The sequence below is a fragment of the Nicotiana sylvestris genome, chromosome 3, assembly GCF_000393655.2.
Source record: "Nicotiana sylvestris chromosome 3, ASM39365v2, whole genome shotgun sequence".
Taxonomy (NCBI): domain Eukaryota; kingdom Viridiplantae; phylum Streptophyta; class Magnoliopsida; order Solanales; family Solanaceae; genus Nicotiana; species Nicotiana sylvestris.
The window spans coordinates 125,397,931-125,405,699 of NC_091059.1; the positions used below are offsets into that span (position 1 = coordinate 125,397,931).

The 7,769-nt window shown below is 38.0% G+C and overlaps 1 non-coding gene across 1 annotated transcript; it reads right to left on the bottom strand.

Annotated features, from left to right (window-relative positions):
- Positions 1–282: 282 nt before the first annotated feature.
- LOC138888830 (small nucleolar RNA R71) lies at positions 283–389 on the bottom strand. Its single transcript, XR_011406409.1, has one exon. It is a non-coding gene; the product is annotated as a small nucleolar RNA R71 (small nucleolar RNA).
- Between the last annotated feature and the right edge of the window lie 7,380 nt (positions 390–7,769).

The following is a 7,769-nucleotide window of genomic DNA, read 5'->3' on the forward strand; positions in this document are numbered from 1 at the left end:
TGACTCACTCTAAACATAAATAGTACATGGTAATCCACAGGGCAATATGTAGGTCTATCTCATGAAGACCCGCAAAGGCACATTTAGAACTTCCTGGAAATTACAAACTATTACAACGATCTGAACATTTCCAAGGACTATATCAGGTTAACACTGTATCCCTTTTCATTGATGGGGGAAGCTAAGGAAAGGTTGCAAAAGGAGCCCGCAAACTCAATCAACACTTTGGATGATCTAGCAAGGAAATTCGTAATCAACTTGTTTCCCACTAAGAAGACAAAGTCGCTGAGGAGCCAGATTTTTGGGTTTCAACAACGAGATGGCGAGATTTTTCGTCAAGCTTGGGAAAGATACAAGAAGCTACTTAGAGACTACCCACATCATTGTCAGACTAATAAGGTATTGGGTCACGCTTTCGTTGATGGCTTGGACGAGGCAACAAATATGAATCTTGGCTGAGCATGTGGTGGTAGTTGCATGGCAAAAGCGTATAGTGAGATCCAAATCCTGCTAAACAATTTCACTGCTAATGATAATAATTATCAAGGAGATGAGGAACCTGGAAGAGCACTTAAACAAAAGGCAGCAAGTGTGATTGAGCTTGATGATTTCTCAGCCATGAGGCCAGATATAGCGAGATTAGCAAATCAGATAAATAAAATGACAATGCACCAAGCACAATAGATGCAGCATGTGCAACGGATTTCTACTTACTACGAGTTATGTGGTGAAGGTCACACAAGTGACATATGCCCTGTGAATCCTGAATCCACCTACTATATGGGGCAACATGCTAGAGGGCTGATGAATCAAAATGCTCAATATGGTTACACATACAATCCGAACTGGATGAATCATCCTAACTCTTCTTGGGGTGGAAATCAGAATATCAGGCCTTAAGATAATTACAATCAGCCACCTAAACCCCTACAATAAGCATAAGAGAGTTTGACGGACATGATGAAACAACTCTTGATGGACAATCAACAATTGCGCATAGTGTTCAGAAATCTTGAGAGGCTGTTTGGGAAAATGGCTAACAATCAGAATACTAGACTTGCTGGAGCCCTTCCAAGTAATACAGAGAAAAATCCTCAAGTCAATGCAGTTACCTTGAGAAATGGAAGAGAATTAGAAGAAGTTCCAGAGAAAAAGAAGCATACAACTAGACCTGAAGGAGAATTAGTTCTTATGCCCGTTGAGGAGAATAAGAAAGAAAAACCAGAAATTATGACAAGGCCACCACCTCCATTTCCACAAAGACTTAAAAAGCAAAAAGATGAAGCTATGCATAAAATATTCCTAGATATTTTGAGCCAAGTGCGTGTGAATTTGCCGTTGGTGGAAATTTTGTAGAAACTGCCTAAGTATGCAAGGTATCTTAGGGATATTTTGGCAAATAAGCAAAAACATACAAAGTTTGAAACAATTGCACTTACTGAAAAGTGCAGTGCTAGAGTTTAGAGCAAACTTCCTTTTAAGTTGAAGGATCCTGGTTGTTTCACAATTCCTCTGTCTCCCGGAAAACAAGAAGTTGGTAGAGCCCTGTGTGATTTAGGGGTTATTATAAATTTGATGTCATCCTCTTTGTTCAAGCAACTCGGATTGGGGGTGCTTAAACCTACTACAATTACTTTGTAGTTGGCTGATAGATCACTAGTTATTCCATAAGGAATTATTGAGGATGTGTTAGTTCGAGTAGGAAAGTTTATTCTTCTTGTTGATTTTACTGTTCTTGATTACGAGGCAGATGAGGAAGTACCTATTATTATGGGGCGACCATTCTTAGGTACTGGTGGAGCATTTATTGATGTTAGGGAAGGGAAGTTGAAGATGAGAGTTGGCAATGAGGAAATCACTTTTAATGTGTACAAGTCACTTATTATCTCTAAGCATTATGAGGACTTGTGCATGATTACTGCGGTAAAACTGAAGGGGATAAAACAAAGTCCTTATGCGAATTGTAGCTATTCGGATGGGACAACTGAATTGGAGGAGGTGGTGTTGCAAGCTGAGTGTGTAAGGGTGATTGAGAAAAAGAACCATAGATGAAAGAGGAAATCTTCTAAGAGTATGTAAAAAGGCTAGGCATAATGGGAGAAATAAGAAAAGAAAGCACCCAGCCTGAACAGAGTAGCAGTGTCGTGCTGTGACGTTAAATCAGGTGTTTGTTGGGAGGCAACCCATCTTTACTGTTTTCTTTTAGTTTTATTTCTTTTCTTATTATTGCTGTAGTATTTGTTTTGTAGGATTATAAGAATAGGAAGCGCAACCATTGGAAGAGTGCAAAAGTGAGTTAGATGGTGAGAACTAAGTGTAGGGTGGCACACAAAGGACGATGCTTGGGGGAAGTCTGAGTACCTCATGAGCCGCTATTGCTTCGGCCTTTGGTCTACCAGGGAGTGTCTTTTGCCCTCTTATTATTTATAGTGTGCATTGAGGACATTGCACAATTTTAAGTATGGGGTGAAGAGATTGTTTGGGTGAGTTTCTGTGCTATTTTAGATTAGTTGTAGTACTCGTTTTTAGTGTAGAGTTTTTGTTAAAAAAATAATAATAAATAAAATAAAATTAATAAATTTGGACTTGTCCCGACGATGGATCTCCTAGACAGTTTGCTTGAGGGATTTAAGTCTAAAGAAAAAGGATAAAAAGATTTTCTTTGTAGGTAGTGTAGTAATTCCCCTTTGGATTTTCTTTATGCTGCGATTCTTTTTCAAGGGTTTTGTTTGAACTGGGTGTAGGTAGTTTTATTTTTTTAGGAGAGAAGCCATGGTGATGTGAATTGAATTGAAGCAATATCTCTTGAATTGTTATGCCTTGAGAATAGTGAGTACTTTAGTTGTGATGCTTAGGCTTGTTTTTGACTCTTGTATAAGTACCCTAAATTATATGATCTTAACTTTGCTTAAATTCTTTTACTAGAGTGTCTTGATGAGTTCAATCCTGAATGAGTTATATGCCATGCGTGTGTAAGGTTTTGTATTATTCTATGCATTACATTTGATGTCTAGAACTTTCCCAGTGTGTTTGCCAAGCAAAATAGTAGTTTTGTTCAGTCTTGGAAGTGATATATGCGTTTCTTTGTTGAGACAGATATATATAGTATATCCACCTAATTGTTATGTATCATAGTTAACCCCTTTGAGCCTGTAATCTTGATTCTTTGGCAACCACATTATAAGCCTTACCCAGTTGTTTGAATTAACCATCTATTTGAACCTTTTCACCACTCATGAGTACTTGAATTGCTATAAACTTTTTAAAAGTTAAAGTATGGGGGTGGTTGGTTTGGCTTTTGAGTGGAACTAATGAAATAAGGAGAAAGGTGCAATGTTTAAAAAAAACAAGAGCCACTTGAAAAGAGAAAAAGAAAAGAAAAAAATAGTTGTACTGCTGTGAAAAATATTCTTTGATAGTGGTGACTCTTGATGTAATTGTGCTTGAAGACGTATGGAGTTAATATACATTGATGTGAAGGTGGAGTTATGGTTTGACGTAAGTGTGAGGTTTTAAATGTTAAAGTGTATGTATTAAAGTGCTTAAAAAGGTGTAGTCACTCTTATATCTAAATGTATCCCACCCGTCCCGCAGCCTACATTACAACCGAATAAAGACCTACCTTATCCTAGACTGAATGAGCTCGATTAGTAGAGTAGTACACTACTGGCAAGCCTATGGTTCATCTTTTGTGGCATATGAATGTTATTTCCGAGAGTGAGTAAGTTCTTTCTATCTTGAGTTCCTTTTTGTTCTTAAATTATATTGTGTGTGGAACTACTCTCTTTTGTTGGGTGAGGGCACTTGATTCATGAAGGAAAGGTAATTTTAGTGACCTGTATGTTAGAGTATGTGAGTGAGTTGTGAATAATGCATGGTACTTGTGAGTTAAATCTTGATGTGAAGATGTTACACTCTTGTGCTTAGTCTATTTTAAATATTCTTGGTGTGATGAGTTAGGAGAATTGTTTTAAAAGGTCGTGTCTATATAAAGTGTAGTTTGATTGCTCGAGGACAAGCAATGGTTTAAGTGTGGGGTTTAGATGATAGACTATAATTGCATATTTTAGTTGCTTATTACACTCTAATTTACTACACTTTTATTGAGTTTGAGCTTTAATCTCTAGTGTTTTGCACTAAATATGTGTTTTATAACTTGAAGGAGTGATTCCGAGATATGTAGATATTATGGAATAAATTCAAGTGATTTGGAGCTTTGAAGTCTGACTAAAAGCCCAAGGAATTAAGCCGGGATCGTATTCGGGGATCAACGGATGATAGTTAAAAACAAAACGGAGAATCGAGCGGGCATACGGCGCATTGTCTAGTAAAATGCACATAACGTTTCACTCAGAACTCAATTTGGGCTCCACAATATATCCTTGGAAAGCTTTTTGAAAGGGGTACAATTATATGTTTTGCAGTTTCGCAAATTCTCAATACCGCGCCGCATGGGATGCTGCAGAATGCGATGCAACAATGTAAAAGTTGGCCTGACAAGAAAATGCAAGGTTGCTGATAATCTCCACTAGCGCAGCGCAGTGTGCTGCATGCCTGTACAAATTTTACAGAGCTAGAGTCTTATTTCGCGCAAGAAAGGGTGTTTCGTCTGGTCCCAACCCTACTTGGTATAAATAAGTATAAAAACACTATTTTGAGGACTTTTGACACATCTTAGACCTAGGGACACTATTTTTGAAAGGCATAAGACTATAAGACCATTCCTTGGAGGAGGAAATCATCGAGTTCTTCATTCCTTCATCTTTGCTTTGTAATTTGTTTTTGCAAAATACTTGGAAATTTGTGCTACGAACATGAGTGGCTAAGCACTCTAGTTTCTAGGGTTGTGGTTGACATGATTATTAACGTTTATTAAATACATCTCTATTAATTCGGATTATCATTTTGTGGTTGTTTCTTTAATTCTAGTTTTATTTTGTGAATTGTTGTAGCAATAAATTCACTCTACTATCTATGCTATGCTTGGGAAAGCCATGTATATATTAGAGTAGAATTAGAGAGTGTTTGTTTCTGAACCCGTGGCTCGGGGGAAGATTTCGCGGTTAGGATATGAGTATATCTAACAGTCCTGCTTAATTAAATACCGTATTATATTTGTTCATGATAGACTCAATACCATAGGAATATAATGTTGATATATTGTGGGCAGGTGAGTAGTATTGTGTGAACATGCTATTCATATAAACGATCCGGTTAATTAGAAACCATAGATAATCTGGATTAACGAGTGTGATTATTTAACTTAATAGGACTGATAAACCAACCACAACCGTAGAATCTTCATCTCCTCTGAATTAAAGTCTCATAATACCCATTTGCATTCTTGTTGATTTAGTTGATATTTGTTTAATTTCCGCAATAGTAGACTAATAGAAGAATATCACTCTTGATTATTTTGGACAATTAATTGATTTTATTTTGCTTAGTTAACGACCAATCTAAGTCTCTGTGGGTTCGACAACCGACTTTCGAGTCACTTTATTACTTGACGACCACGTATACTCGTGTGTGTGTTTTGTCCCAACATGTGACTTGTTCGTATTGTTGGTTGAGGTCCCGGATGCTTGGGGATGAATTCGGAAGATTTTTCGGAATGTATGGCTTTGTAAATGCAGCTGAAGTTGCTGCCCCTATCATAACCGCACCTGTGGATTAGGGACTGTAGGTGCATGATCATAGATGCATTTGGCAAGCCGTAGATGCGTCCAGGAGCTAGAGGATTAGAAGTCTCAAGTGCAAAAGCTTGAGCGCACCTACGAGACCGCAGAAGTGGATGGTTAGGCGTAGGTGCGGTCCCTGGAACTTAAGTGAAAACCATAGAAGCAGTTGGCTTGACCGTAGAAGCGGTATCGTAGGAGTGGCAAAAGGACCGCAGGTGCAAAATCCATAGGTCAGAAAGTATATATGGTTTCCTTCACGAATTTTTGCTAAGTTCTCCTTTTTGAAGATGAGAAGTGAGATATGGCAGTGATTTTCAAGGGCAAATCAAAGATTATAAGTTGTGAAAGCTACCTAAGCTTCATTACTGGTGTTTACGACCATTTTTTCATTGTTTAATCATGGTATTAGTGGAAATTAAGGAAGAAAATTGAGGGATAAGGGCTTGATATTGGAGAGCTTTGAATGGGAATTTGAGGGGCCATTTATGGTCCGATTTTGATGCTTTTGGTATGAATAGACTCGTGGGAGGATAAGTATTCTATTGATGTGATTTTTATCAAATTCCTAGATGTGGGACCGGGGGTCGGGTTGGACCAATTTCGGGATTTTTAATATAATTTGATTATTTTCGCATGGGCTTCGTTCCCTCGGCATGATTTGACGTCATGATTTTGATTTTTGGATAGATTTGACGTGAGTTGAGGCCGAGTTGAGAGGCAAGGACATCGCGGAGTAGTATTTCATCCGGGTGAGGTAAGTAACCATTGTAAATCTAGACCTGAGGGTATGAAACCCCAAAATTTTGTACTATTTTGATAAATGAGGTGGCGCACATGCTAGCTGACGGACGCGTGGGCATGCACCCTTAGGGATTGTAACTTGGTCTGTCTTTTGGCGACTATATAGTTGCATATTTTGATATATTGTATATGATATCCATGTTTTTAATAACTGGTTTCATAACTTGGGATGAATGCCATGTTCTGGGCCTTTGTATCGACCTGTTTAGATCCTTAGGGGTATTTTTACTACTTTCCTCACTCTATTTGATTTGGTAACATATCCTCAGTCATGTTTTACATGTTTATTGTTTAAAATCCGATTTCATCACTCTATTTCTTAATGTATGAAAACTTTGGGCTGAGTTTACCTAATTTTCACTGATATGCCCGAGTGACCGTGAGGTTAATGACTGAGAAAGGTTGAGGAACTAATGGTGAGGATTATGTATATATATGTTATGGATCGGGCTGCATACCGCAATGATATTATATATGTGGATCGGGTTGCACGCTGCAGCGATATATATATGGATCGGGTTGCGCGCCACAGCGATATATATTGCGTCGGGATGCATGCCGTAGCAATATGATGCTTGGGCTATAGGAGCCCCTCCGGAGTCTGTACACCCCTAATGAGCGTAGTCGACTATATATTAGGGATCGGACTGCACACCGCATTGATTATTATTATTATTATTATTATTATTATTGTGATATGTTTATTGTGTTGGAGTGCTGAGTGTGAGTACTGTGTGACGAGAGCTGAGTTAAGAGTGACTGAGTGGCTTGCCCGAGAGGCTATACTTATGAGTGATACTTTTCCCGAGGGGCTTGTTTATGACATTTTGCTGCTTTCACTCTTCTTTTATATTGAGCCTCTATTGAAAAATGTTAAATAAATGTTTTCAAAGTATTTTAATTGAAATTGGAGTTTTATGAGATAACTAGCTATTGAGCCGTAGATTTTGACTTGATATTTGTGCCGAGATTCCTTATATGATTTTAAATGCTCATCACTACACTCAGACTTTATTTACTTTAGTTACTTACTGAGTTGGCATACTCATGTTACTTCCTTTACCTTGTGTCTAGATCCAGGTACCCGAGCATCAGAGTGAAAGCTTCCAGCACTCTAAAAAATTATCCGGAGATCGCAAGGTAGCTGCACGGTATTCGCAGCCTTGCCTTCCTCTTTCCTATCTTAGCATTTTGTTATTTCAAACTATTTTGTATTATTTGGAAAGAGTTTTGATTGTACTTAGAGGTTCATGACTGCTGAAACTGAATTCGAATTGTGTTAGTATA